The sequence below is a fragment of the Uloborus diversus genome, chromosome 9 (assembly GCF_026930045.1).
Source record: "Uloborus diversus isolate 005 chromosome 9, Udiv.v.3.1, whole genome shotgun sequence".
Lineage (NCBI taxonomy): Eukaryota > Metazoa > Arthropoda > Arachnida > Araneae > Uloboridae > Uloborus > Uloborus diversus.
In genome coordinates, this window is record NC_072739.1 from 1,856,689 (window position 1) to 1,877,480 (window position 20,792).

Here is a 20,792-nt window from a genome sequence, read left to right on the forward strand (position 1 = left end):
CCAAAAAATAATTTTTCAATGAATTAATGTACTTTCCGAAACTAATAAAAAGGATAGAATGTCAACTTAAAAAAATAATTTTCAATTTAAAAAAAAAAAAAAACCGTCTACGCATATCTTTATGTAAAAACATAAAGGACTTCGAGTTTATTCCGCAGAAAACAGAATACATAAATTAAAACTTTAGAGTGAAAATAAAAACAAATCATATTAACAATAATATTCCACAATTAAAACCATGGCTGCGGAGTCGAAGTCGGAGTCAATCTCATTTTGGGATAAAAGATCAGATTCGGGAGCCGAAGATGATTAATTCAAAGACTGGGAGTTGGAATCGCTCATTTCCCTCAGCCTTAGAGTACGCAACTCTGCCAATGTTTGCGGAGTCGGAGTTGGACTTTTTTTTGGGATAAAGGAGTCGGAGTTGGAGTCGAATATCCAAGAATTGGAGTCAGTTATTTTTTCCTCCGTGTATAAATTTTTGTCAAAGCTACGAAGTCAGAGTCGAAGTCGGGGAGTCGGAGTCCGACTAACTGTCGGACAAAGGAGTCGGAGTCCGAGTCAGGAGCCATAAATTTTGTCGTCAAGAGCTATTTCCAACAAAATTTGAAGTAAATCCGCCTTCAAGTGCGGAATCTAGTTTGACTTTCAGTTTCCCCGCATAGACCGCAGGACGAAACCTGTATCGTGACAAGTCGTTTACCGTATTTTGTAACTACGAGAATTTTTGTATTTGCCATCGTTGGAGTGTCCTTAACAAGAAATTCAATGTTCCCACACCCAAACTTGTACATTTTTTTGCAAACGGAGAACAAAAAACGTCAAAATCAATGGATTTGAATTCACTAATAAAAACGAATTCTCTCAAGAACTTACGCTGCGCGTAATGCAACTTTGGATAAAAATAGTAGTTTACTCGGGATTTGTAAATAAAATCATTAAAGAGTAAGGATATTGTATGTCTTTTTACTCTAAAATACACATATTTCATCGATATCCGAGTAAAAAACGTGTTTATAATTCATTTTTGATCAATATAGGTTTTTTTTTTTTCTTTTTTTTTTACATGGCGGCAACTAAGGAGCAATGAGAATTGAAACGAGAAACTTAATTTTCCTTTAGAAAAACGTTTTGCCAAAGAAATATAAAGATGAGTGGCTTGAATTAGAACAGTTACCATTTTGTGGGTTGCTAATTTTTAAAATATTTTGTAGTGTAGCGCACTAATTAAAAAAAAAAAAAAAGTAGAGATGCTAGTAGCTCGATAGGAGAAAAAAAAAAGTTTGAAGCGATTTCTAAGAACAACTTTTAATTTAATTTAGAAAGAAAAACATTTTATCAGCAGCGCAAGAAAAGGGATGGTTTACAGATCAAAGACCCTAGATGGAAGTTCAAAATTAATTAATTAGATCCTACAAAATATAGGTTCCTGTGAAATTAATTCCATTGTATAAAATTTACTTTTCTCCTCCGTTTAAAAGATGTTTTTCCCATCTAATCAATGTTATGCATATGTATGGCAATGTAAAATTTAAATCAAATTATTACTGCTTATATATTTGCATTTTAAAAATAGCCGAATTGTAAAAGTTTGAATTTTTTTTTTTAATTCTTTCTTACAACGAATATTTGTAAGGATGGTTTAAAAAAGAAAAGAAAGGAAGAAATGATAATTCTAAGTAATATTCCGTGTTCAAATGAGCTAATTTATTCATTTGAGCAAATTTTCGTTCAATCTATAAAACGGTGTGTGTGTATGATTTTTATTTATTTATTTTTTAAAAAGTAGCGAAGTAGGGACTACATTTCAAAAGTAGCTTGTAGTCGCTTCATTAAAAACAAATTTTTTGTGGTTTTAGTTAACTACATTTGTAATAAATTAGTTGCAGTTGTACTTCGTTATAAAAAAAATAGTTTATTTAACGACTGGCAGGGATATTATTTCTATTTCAGAGTTTTTGGACTCAATTCTTAGACTATTAAGCAAAAGAAAACCTTCATTTCTATTCTCCTTTGTAGCAATAAGGCCCAAGACTAGGAAAATTTTGAGGAATTAGTTCTAAAGAATTTTCCATCTTTGATGACAATACCAAAAACTAAAAACTGCAATTAAAAAAACTAATAAAAATAGATAAATAAATGAAACGAAAATAAATTTAAAAAAATGCTTGATAAAATTTATTAGGTAATTTATTGACGATGAAAACGTGCACTAATTTTTCTGACTTTTTTAAATAAAGCTCTTTGTTTTCCACACAATTTGGGAGTGTCAAAGAATATACACCTAACGTAAATTTATCGGGAAATCGCAAAAAAATCATGCCCACTTATGTGTGAATACATAATTTTTTCAAAAGCAGAGGTGGCGGGCTGTATTCACCTCCTGACCCCCCTAAATGACGAGCCTGAATACTTTTCTTTTTTATACTTTGCTACATATTACATAAGACAAAATTCATCTGAAATCCCTTTCAGAAGAAATAAAAGTATTCAGACGTTTAAATTTACCAGATCAATCTACTTTTCAACCAGTTTTTCATCATTGAACTTCTCCGGTTAAATTCTTTTTAACTGAGAAGGAATGAGTTACAATGCAGGAATATACGCACTAACCTAATTTTTATTACTTTTGATTTAGGTATCACTATTTTACACAAGAAATACAAATATTAACCTAAATGTTTGACAGATTGATTCAAAGGTAGTTTCATCATTGAGTTTCTCTAGCTAAACTTTATTTAGCTGCGAAGGGGTACGATATATTGCTGAAACTTACGCAGTATCTCTAATTTGAACCTATATTAAAAGTTAAGCTATTTTTTCATTTAATTATTGCTCCAATGGAAGGGGTTTAAGCCCTAAAAACCTCCCATTCGGTACGGCCTTGATAGCAACGTTAACTGCGGTTAATTTTATCAACTAACGTACATTGTTTAAAATTTTGGTTAAAAAGTTGTCATTGCGTTCCTATTTTCTCAAAGTTTGTGGTAATTTTATGTGTTACTTTTTGTATCCTAATATATATATATATATATATATATATATATATATATATATATATATATATATATATATATATATATATATATATATATATATATATATATATATATATATATATATATATATATATATATATATATATATATATATATATATATATATATATATATATATATATATATATATATATATATATATATATATATATATATATATATATATATCTTTTATGATTCGTCAAAACAACGTGTGTATGTTGAATAATAAAATCAATATTTGATTGCAAAACCTTTTAAAGTGTCGAAAATATTTTATGAAATGTATATTCGAGTAGTAGCAATTTCTTTTTGACTTCTACAGTCAGTATGTTACCCACATTATTACTACACAGTGGCATTCGCATCTGTCCATGCCAGAAAATATGCTGAGGCGAGAATGTTGTTCAAGGAGAAAGACTTGGTATTTCAAGCAAATGTTCCTACAAAAGGGACAAACTATTTGATTTTGTTGTTTGTGTATGTTATGGCGACAGTAAAAGCAGGATTAAACACAAGGATGAAAGTGAGAATGAGCAACATTCAAGTGACACTTGCCAGCGACTTAAATTAGTTGCGAATAAATTTCACTTATCCAGAGGGCGTCACTTGTTTGATTGAGAAAATCGACCATAACGCATGTGTTCTCAGTGTAAATCTAAAAAAAAAAAAATTGCAGGAAATATTGAAAATTACGAAAAAAAAAAACTTTTGCAAAATTTTCCAATGCAGATTAATATATTGAGGCTCAGAAAGTAATTAGAGCTATATATTTTTAGAGGTTTCTTTTTTTCTTTAATGCATTAACCAAGGACCTGTGTCATCTGCATATGGCTCGGTGCAGCTTTGCTAAAGCACGCGCAATTTCCTTTTTTGTAGAGACACTGATAAATTACTCAGACTACTTTTTACTAAAAGTTATTTGTTTGATAAAATCATTGCGTAATTAACATGGTTTCAGGGACTGTTATAGGTTTAAAACTGACAATCAGCAATATGAAGAGAAATAGCGATTACAGTGGAGAGTTGATTCCACTGTGCGGAAAAAAAAAAAAAAAACCTTCAAGATGCTTCTGACATAATTCTAGCCGATTCTTATGCTAAGTGACTCCCTGAATCCAAATAGGAAAACCGTTTTCCCTCTCCCTGCCCCTTACAAGCCTCAAATTTTGGAAAAGGCGCTTACCTTTTTTTTTTTTTTTTCTTCAAATTTTGGATAGTTTAATAGACATTTTATTTGGAGGGGAAGGGAACATAAAATTTGCCCTTAACACTCTTCAGAGGGGCTAGAGAAGTGCAAAGCTCAAAAGCATGAACATTTTGATCATGTTGGGAGACTCATGGGGGTATTCCCCCGTGAGTACCCCTCCATCCCTAAATATTTCAAAGGCTGCCCGATAATATTTAAAATGAGGGAGAAATCATGGAATTTGATTGATTAATAAGTAAGATCTCGAGCAGCGACAGAGAAATAGACTACAGAAATAATGTATCAGGTAAAGGCAAAGTCATGGAGATATTGCTTAAACGCATCATTTCTGGTCGCAAATAAAGGATAAGTAAAAAAGAAAGAACAAAAAAAAAAAAAAAAAAAAAAAAAACCATCTACAGAAACTGGTATTTCTTAAGAATGCAGAACTTTGATCAATGAAAAAATTTTTTTGTATCTACATCCTTTTACGATGCGTAATACTTATGTTGTGCTGTGTGCAATACAACAAACCCTAAATGATGACGAGGACATAATGTTTTTAATCACCTGACTACTTATAAAAGTGAAGTTTGTTTTTAGATAGAGAGGAGTGGAAAAACAATTGGCTTGATAACGCCTATGAATAATTGCATTGGATGGTTTTGCGATACAGAACACAGTCCGAAATAATTATGTCGTGATGTGTGCTATACTACACCATACCCAAGGTAATTATGTGGATTGGACTCTTCGTGACATGATACTTGATATTTTGAACAATCAGTCTGATAAACGCTTATAAATTATTGTATTGCCCTCACTACACAGCGCTGCTGTAAAAGTTTTCCGTAGAAAACCTCAAATAGCAAGTAAACGAAAATCTACCACCTGTTCTCCCACATTTGTAAGGAAGTTTTAAGTAACCTTTGATTTCGCCAGCCCTACACAGAAGTATAGGACTGGATTATCGAGATGTTATAATGAGTGGTATTCGACAACTCAAACGGTGAAGTCAGCATTTTTAATTTATGCACGTCACAGATTTAAAACAACTGGTTGCTTTTAACTATCTCTCTATTATTTATTTGCATTATACATTTTGAAAATAAATCATGGAGTCTGAGTGCGTGACGCATGTTTGTAGTAGAGATAAGTGATTGGGTGGTCTGAAAAAAAAAAAAAGAAAATTCAAACTTCGAAACTTGGTGTCTCAAAAGTTGCCTTTCAGCATCTACGTGGGTACCCTTACTGCAGGGTGATAATAATTAAAGTTCCTCTTTCAAAACGCTGTACAAATCAAACTAGTGGTCAGAATGACGTCAAATTTCTACTGAATATTATCGAAGAAGGGGAAAAACGTAGGGCAGAAAAAAATTTAATAGTTGTAACTTTCAGCAATAGATGGCGTTGTAAGCATCGTAATTTAACTTATGTCGACTGTAAATGACAAGTAAACCATAAAATATTGCCTAATGTTTCGATTTTACGTTAAAACACTGTACTACTCAGTTTGCATGAGGGTACTGGTGTGATACTGTTAGTTAAGTAAGCTTATCCACCACGGCAAAGTAATATCACATTGGACGGGAAAAATCGGTTTTTAATCGTCCTGAGCGCAGAAACCGCATAAAAAACATCACTAAAAATCAAATCCGTCTTTAATATTCGTTAGACTGGCGCAAAAGGTGTTCAATCTGCTGTTCCCCGGTTTCTGAAACAAGTCGAAATCGATAAACACCATTTTCTACAACTGATCGAACTGCTTCCTGAATCACGTTCAAAATGCGTTGCGCAATGCGTGCCTTCTGTTCAGCGAAGTTTGCAATCGGAACACTGAACACAACAGCTTTCTGAGAGCCCCACAGCCAGAAGTCACACAGGTTAAGATCATGTGATCGGGACAGCCAGGCGTGTACCTGGCATTTCTTTAACAACTTCAATGCGTCGTGGGCATATGTTTTGATTTCATAGATATTGAAACTTGTAGCGCCATCTAATGCGAAAGAGTCCAACTATTTATTTTTTGGTTGTATCGTTCTGCAAGTTCTCAATTTACCCTTTCGATCATGTGCAATAAGACATAAACGACAAGGGGAGAGGCAGGATTTACTGCCCCGCTGTTTTAAACTTCTTGTGATCCTATTACTTTCAGTTTTTGAAAACGGATTGAAAAACAGATTTAAATTTCCACGAAATCAACTAATTATACAGAATTTTTCGAAATCTTTCGCAAACGGGAGTATATTTCCCTCCCCCCAGGAATTATAGCACCAACTTTAGCTTTCGTTTTCCTCTTTTCGAGTTCCGATACTAATCTCCATAACTGTGGGACCTGATGAAAAAACGTGAAATATGGAGAAAGCGTAGATTCGGGGGACGTAAAATCGGGGTTTCACTGAAATCCTACTTCATGTTTTTTTTTTTTTTTTTTTTTGTAGTAGGTTTTCTGCTTTAACAATATTGCTTTTTGAAAGCAGACAATATTTTTCAGTGCTTCAGCGCAAGAATAATAGCATCGCGCTCTTACTCAGAGCGATGTATTAACTATGTCTGGCGGGAGTTTGGCCCATACGATTAGTCTGGCTGCTTACAAAATGTTTTGGAATAGTTCCCTGAGTATCACAATGTAAAAATTGGGGCTTAGAAAATAAGTAAAGTTGCGCCGCTGGAAGCCATTAGTGTCCACGGGATGTGTCTGGTAGTTTGTTATAACTGTGTCTGGCGGGATGTTTGGCCTCTACGATTGGTCTGGCAGCTTAAAAAATGTTTTGGAATAGTTCCCTGAGTATCATAATATAAAAATTGAGACTTAGAAAATAACTGTTTTTACGTACATTCAGTACCCAGTACCTGCAAATTGGCCCACGGACCAAGATAATAAACACACGTATGTTGAAAGTACATGCTAACTCTAGTCTGTCCTACACATTTTGTTACTTAGAAGTTTAAAATAGGGAGTGGCGATTATCGAAATAAGTTTATCAAGTTACTCAACCATTGCATTTTTATTTTAGCTATAAAATAAAATTTAATAGTTAAATGGGATAACTTAATAGCTAAGTTTATGTGGAACAATAGGTTTTGAGAGTCCGCGGAATAAAATGGCAGACGAAAAAACAATTAAAAAGGAAGAGCAGGGGGGGTTCAATATTGTTGTATAAAATCCAAATTATTTCTAATGAGGAATAAAAGAAAACAGAGGTATGGACAGAGATGGGCAGATTCGTATTCGTAAATCTGAATCCGAATTTGATTCACAGTACCTTAACGTGTCAATCCGAATACGAATTCATTCGTATTCACAAGTGTGAATCCGAATACGAAATACGGATTCACACCTATGAATCCGAATCCGAATCTATTCAGATTCAGACCTACGAATCCAAATCATTTCTGATTTACATCTGTGAATACGAATCCATTTAGATTCACACTTGGATTCACTGAAGAATTCAATTCAAAAGTCCAATATAAATAAATAAATGTCTGTCTGTACCTCGTTACAGGTCAAGTTTTTGGTGTTAGTGAATATCTGAAGAAAAGTGACGATATTGTTATGGGTCCAAAAATTTTAAAAGTGGAATTCTACCAAAGTTATGTAAATTGAAACTTGATTTGTTTATACAATTTTACCACAGATAATTTATCTCAATTTCATAACTTTAAAATGTAATGAATATACAGTGCTTGATGTTACAAAGGACCAAATTTGATTGTAAAAATTTGTTGATCGCTACCAATCACGCGTATAAAGCTTAAAATTGCATTTAAAATTTACTTAACCCGAGATTGTTCGCGCAGGGTATGACATACCCACCACTTCGCTTTCAATCAAATTTCTCCCCACCTTGTTTTTCTAAGTGGACGATTCCTTGAGTAGCTGACCCATAGGTCATAACCTTGAAGGGGTAGAAACGGTGAGGACATTCTGAAATTAGTTTCTTTGGAATTGATTTCTACGGGTGTATCATACCCTGCGCCAGTATTTCAGCTACAGTTCTGAACGAAATCAAACGCATTGCTTCCAAGAAACTTAAAAGTAAAACTAGAATCTAATGACGACATTGCATCCCCTGCTGAAAAAAGCAAAGTCAACGTACAAAAGCTGCACTGACAACCCCAATATAAAAGACAAAAACCAAATTTGTGTGTGAAAAATGTGACAAAAACATTTGCATGGATCATATGGCATGCATTTGCAAAAAATTGTAGAAATTAAATGCAAGTCTATTGAGAAAGTATTTTATAATTATACTCTTTTCTCTTATTTGCGTTGTCAACCTTTTTGAAAAAAAAAAAAAAAAAAAAGAACTCGAAAATACTAAAAAAACTCCTCGGGTATGAGATACCCTGCGCGAGCACTCCCGTTCGTTTTAGTCACGCGAGATCTCTCGGGTTTTAACAAGATTATAACTCCTACTGTATATAAGTTTGAAGTTTCAAATAAATATCAAACGCAGAAATTTCGTTCTTTTAATTATTACCAACATTTTTAACGTACGGGTAAATTTTTACTACCATAATTGTGAAAAACGTTAAATCGGTTTTTAATTAATATATCCGGTAATTAAAGTTCTACAAAAACGAGGCCAAGCTAAGAACACTTTCAATCAAGTCACCTTTTGAACGAAAAATGAACTATCAAAATCGGTTCATCTGTTTAGGAGCTACGGTGCCACAAAAAGACACACTGATACACACTTTTAAAACTTATTTCCCCTTCCTTCTTGCGACGGGGGAGGGGGGGGGGGTACAAATTGGCTTCTGAAATGATACCTTATAATTAAAATAGGGAATAAAACCTAATTTAAACGGAATTTAAAAGTCTCTTATTCAAATATTTAACATTTTTTAGAATAGAAATAATCCGTTTGAGATCCGTCAAATAAGTAGCAGCTACGGATATATCCGCGGATACGGATATCCGGAACATCAGTAGTTTTTGCTGCTCAGCGTACGGGTTTTCCGTGGCAATAGGAAAGGCGTTTTCAAAGTGCAACATTCAAAACTACCAGTAGTTTTTGACTTTGCAGTGCGTATATATTTAAAAAAAAATGAACCATTGTAAGTGGTAATGTTCAAAAACAGTAGTGTAACGGATTCGGTGCGACTTCCACTTTCTTAAATGAAAACACAGTTCTTGATAAAAACACCGGAGATTTATTTACACTATGTACAGGAAGGATCTTCAACAACTGCTAAATTATTCATCAGCAATTAAGCAATTATCACACAACACCGTAAACTCAACGTTTACACACGTATTTACTTCCAAATACGAAAACAACACAGCGAAATGCCCCGCTGTAAACAGAGCAAAATGCTATCAGTTCGAAATATCAATCGAAACTAAACTGTTTATCCATCGCTAACGGCTTAAATACACCGAAAAGAAATTTCTCAAATATTCCACACGCTTCTGTAAAGTAGTAGACCGTTATCAATGAAAAGAAAGAAAATAGGAGTCGTATATTTTAGCCGAATGAAAAAGGGGTTGTATATTCATTACGGGAAACTATTTACAGGTTACGTTCCTACAATAATTACTATTTACAGAATTTGTAACATTGCCCCCTTCCTAAGGACTGCACGTCCCGGGCAGTACAATCCCCAGAAAGGGTGCCAAACTTCTATCACAAGTTTACAAATATACACATTAATTAATAACCAATAATGCATAGGAAACACAATAATAACAAGAAATATTACTAAACATTAAAAGCAAAAAAAATTATCTACAACTTTTATGTTATCAACCATGGCTGTTTACGTAATACTCATGAACTATGGCCATAGTATGGGGCTAACCGATCATAATGTACAACCCTAGGTTTTGCATTAGGTGATTTTTGGATCCTCACTACGACGTCATTTAGTCGGTTAACGACTTTGTAGGGTCCATCCCAATGCGACTGCAATTTGGGTGAAAGACCTTTTCGTCGGATGGGATTCCATAACCAAACCTTGTCGCCTTCGTTGAATTCATGTCCAGTAGACTTTGTGTCGTATCGGGTCTTCATCTTCTCCGCCGCGATGTTGATTCGCTCTCGTGCGAAGTTATGAACGTCTTCCAACCGGGCCTGGAGATCCTGGATGTACTTCTCAGGCGATGAAGGCGCATCCGCAGGACGACCGAAGACGAGATCACAAGGTAGCCGAAGCTCTCGTCCGAAGAGCATCTGAGATGGGGCATATCCGGTAGTCTCGTGGACAGCACTGCGGTAGGCCAGCAGGAACAAAGGTAGCTTCTTGTCCCAATCCTGTTGATTTCTGGATACCATAAGTGAGAGATTATTCAGGATTGTGCGGTTAAATCTCTCCACCATGCCGTCCGATTGTGGGTGTAGTGGTGTTGTCCTAGTTTTCTCAATTCCGAAAATTTGACATAGGCCCTTAAACACAGCAGAGATGAAATTCCTCCCTTGATCGGAATGAATCTGCAAAGGTGTTCCGTATCTCGAGATCCAATGTTGGACTAGAGTCTCTGCTACGGTAGTAGCCTCTTGATCTGGAATGGGATATGCTTCCGGCCATTTGGTGAAGTAGTCGATGGAAACAAGAATGTATTTGTTCCCATCAGCAGTTCTTGGTAGAGGACCCAGGATGTCGATCCCAATTCGTTCGAAAGGAGCTCCAACGTTGTACAGATGTAGCTTCCCTCTGCTTCTCTTCTTCGGTCCTTTACGAGCAGCACAGGCGTCACAAGAATGGCACCACTTCTCCACGTCATCCTTCGCCTTGCTCCAGAAGAAGCGCTCCCGAACTTTATTGAGAGTTTTCAAAACACCAAAATGTCCTCCAGTCGCACTACTATGTATTTCTTTCAGAACATCTGAAATCCTGGATCGAGGAAGTAGTAACTGCCACCTAGATGTCTTGCCGTCGTCAGATTCCCATTTCCGGTGTAGCACGCCGTTCCGTAAATGGAGTGAGTTCCATAAAGCCCAGTATCTTTTTGTTGCAGGACTGAAGATGGAAACGTCCTGCCAGCTAGGGCGTCGACTGTCACTTTCCATGAACTCTAAAATTGGTTTTATGTCGGGGTCTTCAAGTTGATCTTTTCGAACTTGGTCATCACTCCATGGATCAGGTTCTGATGATGTTGGAGTCACTGTCACCTGATAGGCGGTAGGGCTAGTCGTTCCATACTGTTTCTCGATTCGGGAACAATAGTGGCAGTTCTCAGGACAGGGTCTCCTTGATAAAGCGTCAGCATTACCGTGAGATAACCCTTTTCGATGCTTGATCTCCATGTCATATTCCTGGAGCCGCTGTATCCATCTGGCTATCTGGCCTTCTGGATTCTTGAAGTTCAAAAGCCAAGTTAACGAGGCATGATCTGTACGAAGCAGAAATTTTCGGCCGTAGCGGTAATGATGGAAGTGTTCTACAGCTTTCACTATGGCCAGTAACTCCTTTCTGGTGACGCAGTAATTTCGCTCCGACTTTGATAAGCATTTGCTCCAGTAAGCGATGACATGTTCATTTCCGTCAATTTCTTGGGATAAAACAGCTCCGATGCCCTCGTTGCTCGCATCAGTGTCCAGGATGAAGGATTTTTCAGGCTGAGGATAGGCGAGGATAGGCGTTGATGTTAAAGCCTCCTTCAGTCGTAGAAATGCATCTTCGCATTCTTTGGACCATTCGAACTTTTGCTTGCTCTCCGTCAGCTTATGCAAAGGTCGTGCAATGCTAGAAAAACCCTTTACAAACTTCCTGTAGTAGGTGCAGAGCCCCAGGAAACTTCGCAGCTGATGGATGTTTTCCGGACGACTCCAACTCTTGACAGCAGATACCTTCTCTGGATCGGTTTGTACACCCTCAGAAGAGATGATGTGACCAAGGTAGTTCGCTTCCCGGCGGAACAAATTACATTTGAACGGGCTTAACTTCAGATTGGCTTCCTTAAGCTTTTGCAGCACCTTCCTAAGATTTGCCAGATGTTCTTCGAAGCTGCGTCCCACGATGATGATATCGTCTAAGTAGACCAGACAGGATTCGTAAGAAAGTCCTCTTAACACTGTCTCCATAAGACGCTCGAACGTAGCTGGTGCATTGCAGAGGCCGAAGGTCATCACTTTAAACTGCCATAAGCCTTGTCCAGTTGTAAACGCTGTCTTCTCTCGGTCATCAGGGTGTATCTCAACCTGCCAGTAGCCGCTCTTCAAGTCCAGGGTCGAAAACCACTTGTGTCCGGAAAGAGTGTCCAAGGTGTCGTCTATCCGTGGAAGAGGGTAACTGTCTTTCTTGGTGATTTCATTCAGCCGTCGGTAATCGACGCAAAATCTGGTGGAGCCATCTTTCTTTCGGACTAAGACGATGGGAGAAGCCCAGGGACTGGATGAGGGTTCGATTACATCATTCTCCTTCATCTCTTTCAGGAGGGTCTCAACCTCTTCCTTCTTGGCGAACGGTAGTCGTCTTGGATGCTGTTTAATAGGGAGGTGTTCTCCAGTGTAAATCCTATGCTGCGTTAAATTCGTACGGCCAACATCCTCCGATGTAGATGAAAACAGATGCTTGAAGTCGTCCACCAATTGTTCCGCAGCAGTTCTTTGATCTTTCGATAATGGCGCACTCCCAATTAACTTCGACCTCAAGGACTCAGAAGACACAGTCTCAGGGGAATTGATTCTTCTAATGATGCAGTTTACTGGAGTACAAGTTGCCAACACTTCACCTTTTCGGATATTCCTTGGCCTTTCACTCACGTTGGCGACTCTCACAGGAATTACATCCTTAGAAAGGTCCACAAGCGTAGATGCTACCAGTACTCCTTTTAGGCTATTGCTTAGGTTAGGGTATTCAATGAGTCCAAATCGAAAACTATTGCTTTCTTCAAGGGAGCCAGGTATTAATGATTCTGACCTTGAGGGAATCGATAAATCTGTTTGAGCTATTATTTGATGAGCGGATTTTACATTACTCTCTGCAGGGAAAACGGCTATGTCTTTTCTCATCGAGTGCAGCTCATTAGTCTTGAAGTCGAGAGTGAAGTCATATTTCTTCAAAAAGTCCAATCCGAGAATGAAGGGGTCCGTGATATTAGCGACGAATGCCGTATGATGGTAGGTGGCATTCCCAAACACTATTTCCAAGTCCACTTTACCGTCAATCTCAATTTTGTCACCTGTCACAGTCTGGAGACTTACGCGTGGCGGTGTCCACAGCAGTTTCAATCCAAATTCACGAGCCACATCTGTCCTAATGATTGTCAGATTGGCTCCAGTGTCGACAATCAGTCTGCAGGGGTTCCCATTTACATGTGCGTAAATGAAAAGTCCATCACTGCCACTACTAGAAGAGGAAATCTGCAGAGCTCTGGTGGTGGTGATTTCCTTCCCTCGTGTAGCTTGGCGAGCCGGACAACTCCTTCGCAAGTGTCCTTCACTACCGCATTTCCAGCACTTCTGCTCTTGTTTCTTTTCGGCTGTTATGCTGCTCAGATGTCTTGCCAAGTCACCGAGTTGTCTCTCGAGTTCAGCGAGGTGGGACGACCTGGAATCAGACTCATCAGCTTCCAGAGTTCGGATGGGATGGCGATCCACACGGGTTGCTTGCTGGGCGGCCTCCCACTTCATCGCATACACAACAGCAGAACTAAGGTCTTTGACATCCGCCATCCGTAGAGCTTTCTGGATTTCCGGATCTCGAACCCCGTCGATGTAGTAGTTGAGTGCCAGGTTGTCTCGAACATCCGCAGGACAGTCGCAAAAAGCAAGATGAGACAGTCTCTCGATGTCCGCCGCAAGCTCTTGCAGGGTTTCCCCGGTTTTCTGGAAACGGGACTTTAACTGGAGTCGGCTGAAATCTTTTTGGCACTTCTCACCGAAGCGAAGCTCCAACGCAGATGTGAGGGCGGCGAAATCCAGGCGCTGGCTGTCCGGAAGGGTCTGAAGAATGTCCGCTGCGTCACCTCTCAGGGATGCTGCAAGATGGCAGGCCTTGGTAGCAGAGTCCCATCCGTTCGCTTCCGCCACTATCATGAACTGAGTTTTGTAAACCTGCCACGAAGTTTTCGCATCAAATGTGGCAAGTTTAATGGACGGTCGAGCAACCGATGTGGGAGCGCCAAACTGTACAGAGCTGCTTTCCGCGGTCGCCAATCTCCTTTCCAGGTCTTTAAAGATGTCCTCTTTAAGTTGATGAAATTTTCTATCTTCTTCTTCCAGTTTATTTTCTACAGCATTGCATCGGCCTTCAACGGAACTTAATTTTTCTTCAAATTTCTCTTCGATTTTATTTTCCACTGCGATGAATCGGCCTTCAACTGCCTCAAACTTTCCTTCAATAGCATCAACTCGATGCTCTATCTCATTAAATTTATTTTCCATCACGGTCTTTACCGAAGTAAGATCGTTTTTAATTTCCTCTTGGTTAGAAACTAGGTCATTTTTCAGCACCGTTAAATCACTTTTCAATTGGTTTTGATTAGCCGCCATATCATTTTTTAATTGTTCTTGATTAGCTGCAATATCATTTTTTAATTGTTCTTGATTAGCTGTAAAACTTGCAGTCAAGTCACTTTTTAATTGTTCTTGATTAGCCGCCATATCACTCTTCACAGAGTTGATTGCATCAAGCAGTTGTTTTAATTGTTCATCCATTGCGCGAGTAATCACCATAAAAATAAAGTTCAAATTTAAAAAGTCTTTATGAAAAAATGTCCAAAGTCACACTTACTGCAAGAAAGTCCTGAAGTAGCCCCACGTTGGGCGCCAAATTGTAACGGATTCGGTGCGACTTCCACTTTCTTAAATGAAAACACAGTTCTTGATAAAAACACCGGAGATTTATTTACACTATGTACAGGAAGGATCTTCAACAACTGCTAAATTATTCATCAGCAATTAAGCAATTATCACACAACACCGTAAACTCAACGTTTACACACGTATTTACTTCCAAATACGAAAACAACACAGCGAAATGCCCCGCTGTAAACAGAGCAAAATGCTATCAGTTCGAAATATCAATCGAAACTAAACTGTTTATCCATCGCTAACGGCTTAAATACACCGAAAAGAAATTTCTCAAATATTCCACACGCTTCTGTAAAGTAGTAGACCGTTATCAATGAAAAGAAAGAAAATAGGGGTCGTATATTTTAGCCGAATGAAAAAGGGGTTGTATATTCATTACGGGAAACTATTTACAGGTTACGTTCCTACAATAATTACTATTTACAGAATGTGTAACAGTAGGTTTTAGCTTCAAAAAGTGTTGGAGATATTTGCATATATCTTCCTGCGCGACAAGGAATTTACTGCATCCGTGAAATCCGCAACTATGAAATATGCAGAATTAACATGTTGAGCACCACCTAATGAGAGAAAATGAAAGTAATCGTTACATGTTTTATATAATAATAGGGGTATTATTTCATTGCTGCTTTAGTTTCTTTCATTTTTCCAAAGTACATATCAGTCCTCTAAAGATCTCAAGTAGGGGAACATGAAGCAAAATGAAATATTTACGATCGCTTACTTTTGTCAAAATGAACCGATTTGTTCTGAGAATTACGGTACTCGAAGAAAGAACTATATATATATTACAAAACTTGCATTGAAACATTATTTTCATTGCTGGGAGTAATTTTGCACCGAAAAAAAATATAAAAAAAAGTGGAAAATTTTCATTTTTTTTTTTTTGGTTTTTGTGGGCGCGAAGTGAAAAATTAAATATTTCAATAATGAAACATTTTCTGGTTGAAATTTGGAATATATGTGAATCCATTTGTAAAGAGGCTTTGGTTCAATTTTGACGCCAATCGCTTCAAGAGGTGTTGATTTTTTTTTTTTTTTTGCGAATAAAAATAGCTTTATTAATGCAACAATAAGAAAGATAAATCGTAATAGTAAAAGATAATCGAAAGATAAATCGTTTGCGTATTTCTCGTGATTTTAATTGTGTGGATATGATCGAAATATTATCTCAAAGATTTAAAATTTTTAACTGTTGCCATCTTATGTTTGTTAACAAATAAAATATTTGTAATTAATTCAAGCAAGGCTTTTAAAATAACTTTCAATTTTCGCTCTTTGCTTTGCTTTTGCAATAATTCAGACATTGGGATGGTCGTCAAGTTTTTGCATGTGTAATTTTGTTTTTGTTGGGAATATTGCTTCCTCGTCAAGCATGGGGAGGTATCAGAAAAAAAAAATATTTAGAAGAAAGTTTCGTGATGGCCACAACAACTAATTATAAATTGCAAAGAATTTTGAAAAGATCACGAAAACGAAAAAGAGGGACGAATTTCTAAAATCAAATTTCTTCAAGTTTATCGTAAATTTCAAAACAAAGATCTAATAATGAAAATTAAACTTAAACCTCTCCTGCTCAAGAGAAAATGATTTAAATTTTGGAAAAGTATCGTCTCTCAGAAAACAAATTACAACTAGCTTTATATCTAAAAAGTATTTATGAGTCATTCTCCGGAAAACGTAACTTTTAAACGCAAATATTTTTCAATTTCGAAACTTTTTGTTTTCTTTTTTTTTCATTCTTTCATGCAAGTGATACCTACTAGAAGTATCACTCCACAAACAATGGCTCAGCTAAGTTCCAATTATTTTACTCATAAATAAAAATAATAATAAAATGCCTTGTTCACGGGAATAAAAAAAATAAAAAACTTTTAATATTTAAAAATTGAGGCCAATTTAATATCAAATTAGTAATTTTGTTAATCGAGCATATAATCAGCTATTTTAATGATTAGTGGGAATACAATATTAAGCTCTCTTAATTAAAGTACGTCTTAATTAGTAGTTTCAAGTGTATGTTAAAAAATAGTATTTCGTAAATTTGATTTTCTTCGTTGATACAATCTGCACATGTTAAGCATATGAAAACATGTTCACTTAGTTTTTTACATTAATTTACGTCCCTGAAATTCAAATTCACAGAGGTGAGAAGTCAGAGTAGCCACACTAAGTGTTTAAAGCAAAATCTACCTTCTTGTTTTTCAACAAAAATCTCATAACTTCAAATATGGCTGAAAATAAACAAGGGGGGTCCCTAGTTCCCTTGTATCTTGGAAAATAAAAATCGAGGTCATTACTGCCACGTGTTAATTAGGAATGGCATTTTGAGTTTAGGTAGCGGAGGTGAGAATTTTTTGTGTGACAGACCTCAATATCCTACAAAATGAATTAAATCACAATAAAAAAAATTAAGCATTTAGTGTTTGAGACACTTATAAGGGAAAAGTTATAAAAAATACGTTCATTGTTTTCTTTAAACAAATTATTAAACTTGCTATTCATGAATGTCGAAAGAGATATATTTTACAAGTTGAATAATAATCTAATTATAGATGAAGTAGCTAAAACCAGTGAAGAACTTACTATAAGCTGCTCGGTTGATTGATTATTCATACAGTAACTACAGCTAGATTAGTGATTTTTTTTCCCCTTATTTTGATATTTATTATTTTTCTGCTAACAGCAGTGATAAGCTCTTCAGAAGTTTTCATTAACTTAAATGTATATTTTATCGACATTTTTGCTACTTATTGCCTTATTACTATACATTTAGATTTTTCTTTATATGAAATTTGTTTATCTTAATCTGGGTCTATTTTATCTTTTTTTACTAACTTATTGAATTACAACTATTGAGTTACATAACTTATTTTATGTAATTCAATTGAAATAAATGTTACTTTTATTACTATAACGTACATATATATATATATATATATATATATATATATATATATATATATATATATATATATATATATATATATATATATATATATATATATATATATATATATATATATATATATATATATATATATATATATATATATATATATATATATATATATATATATATATATATATATATATATATATATATATATATATATATATATATATATATATATATATATATATATATATATAGTTTTAAATTGTGATGAATCCATTTTTCTGTTCTTGATGTTTTCAAAGTTCAAAGGTCTGTTTCGAAGATGATAATAGTAATAATATGTATTTATGTACAATAAAAAACCGTTTAGAAAATATAATTCTGATTTTATTAATCATTGATCCTGCAAAGCAGTTTCTCTGTTTCATTTTCATTGTTTAAATTATATTTAAAAGCAGATGTTTTGAACTCTTTTAAAAAATAGATGTTTCTGCAGCAAGTGCTTTTGGCTGACTTGCAGACTTTTTTGTTATTCATTGTACCAAGTAGTTTATTATCAATTTTTACAGGTTCTGTCTAATTTTGATATATATATATACAGTGGCTCCCAAAAGTGTTCGTACACTTTGAAATATTTTAGTAAAACCAAAATAACTCGAAAGTGAACTCGAATATGAAGTTCAATATTTTTTCACGTCATTTCTATGTTATTCCAAATAAAACCCATTGGTTTTCTCAAAATATTGCCAAATTTTATTTTTTAAATTTGTCAAAAAACGATGAGACAGATAAAAAATACGCCACAAAAGTCTTCGTACACTGGAATATTTTCGAATAAATTCATGATTAAAATTATCATGTGTGGTTTTTTATTATTATTTTTGCATTGTATTGACACTGTAAAGCCATTTTCCTTTATTTTTTTGTTTATTTATTCCCTAATATTCTCTCCTTATTATTTTTAAATAGTAGGTATGCGTAGAAAACAACAAACACGATTCGAAGCTTGATTTTTTTTCCCTCACAGTAGCCATAAATTGGTTTGAAATGTCTCTAAATTAGTTAATTTATACCATTCTACAGTGAAGTGCTTGATAAAATGCTTTAAAGACAAGAATCGGATCGAAAACAAAGCAAGAAAAGGTCAACTGGCAAAGTTAACAAAACATGATCGGAGGTTTAAAAAGATTATAAAAAATACACATTTGAGAGCAAAAAAAGTGTTTATGCAGAACTGAATGAACCCTTTTACGTTTAGTTTTCACCTAAAATTGTTCGCCAAGTTCTCTGATTAGCTGAATTAAAAGAGACCTCTTCCCGCAGAAATTTTCTTCGTGCGAAAAACAGGAAGCTTACGCTTTCCGTCGTAAAATAAATGATAAATAAGCTCAAAACGTTTTGGAACAACGTCTTACTTATAGATAAAAACTAATTCAACATTTTTGGTTAAATTGTTGTATAACTGTAAGTTGGAGAAAAAATTAAGAACTTAATCTTAAGAACTTATTTGAATCAGTTAATCAGGACGGTGGAGGTGTTCTAGTGTGAGGGTGTATATCAGCATCAGGACTTGGTAGTTTGTAATTTTTTGATGAAATAATGAATCATGCTGTTCCTTTAAATATTTTAAAAACCAATTTTGAACTCTTAGCCAAAAATTTGGTTATTGGAAACAACTTTGTTTTTTTTATCAAGATAACGATAAGAAGCCCCCGGTTTTCAACGTTTGCGTCTAGTGCTCGAAAATTGTCCTAAAATTTCGAAAATAACCCCTCAATCTCCAGATTTTAACTTAATGCAACGTATTTAGACATATCGGGATGCTAAATTTCAAAAAGTATGGATTTAAAACGAAAATAGAGCTAGAAACATTAAGACTCGAAGTGTGGTTGAACACTTACTCCGATATTACGCAAAAAAAAAAAAAAAAAGGGAAAGAAAAAGAATGAAATTTATTCCCAGACGTTTAAAAGATGCTATGAATACTGTATGATATTCTACTAATTAATAACTTAATCAAAAGTTAGATTATTCAATAATATATAGACATTTTATAAAGTGTGCGAAGACTTTTGTGAGATAAAATTTCCGGTACTTTTTGGTTTTTGATTTTTAAAAAAATAAGTTTTAATATTTTTTAAAAACTTTTCATGTAGTTTTGTTAAAAATTGATCGTAGATCTTATAATTAAATACCTATTCCGAAATTTTAATTCTAACCAATGGATTGGGGCCTATTTCGTTGAAAGTCGTAGGTGTACGATGATTTTTGGGAGCCACTTTATATGATTTTAAATTGTAATTTAAATCCATTTACTATTCTTGAAATATTTTAATTATAGTAATATATATTTTTGTGTAAAAAAATAAAAAAATGAGGTTTAACAAGTATTGTTTTATAATACTTTCATTGTTTAAATTATACTTAAAAACTAATGTTTTGTACTCTTTTAAAAAAATAGATGTTTCTGCAATAAGTGCATTTGGCTGACTTGCAGACTTTTTTGTTATTCATTGTACCAAGTAGTTTATTATCAATTTTTACAGGTTCCATCTAATTTTGATATTGTAAATATAGTATGAAATTTCGTTTTGATGAAGAGTAGGTCGAACAAAACCTCAGAATATATTTTTTACATATAGGAATGTAGCTTAAGTTTAATGAATTTAAAAGTCCCAAAATAAAGCATAATGGCGTTTTTTAGCACATAATTCTCATCATTTTCTATAGAATCAAGCTAATGTATATATATATATATATATATATATATATATATATGTAAATCAATTTTCCATTCTTGATAATATTTTACGATAGTAATATATATTTATGTATAAAAAAATAACGTTGAGCAAAAATATCTGATTTTTACTACTCATTGATCCTGCGAAGCAGCTTCT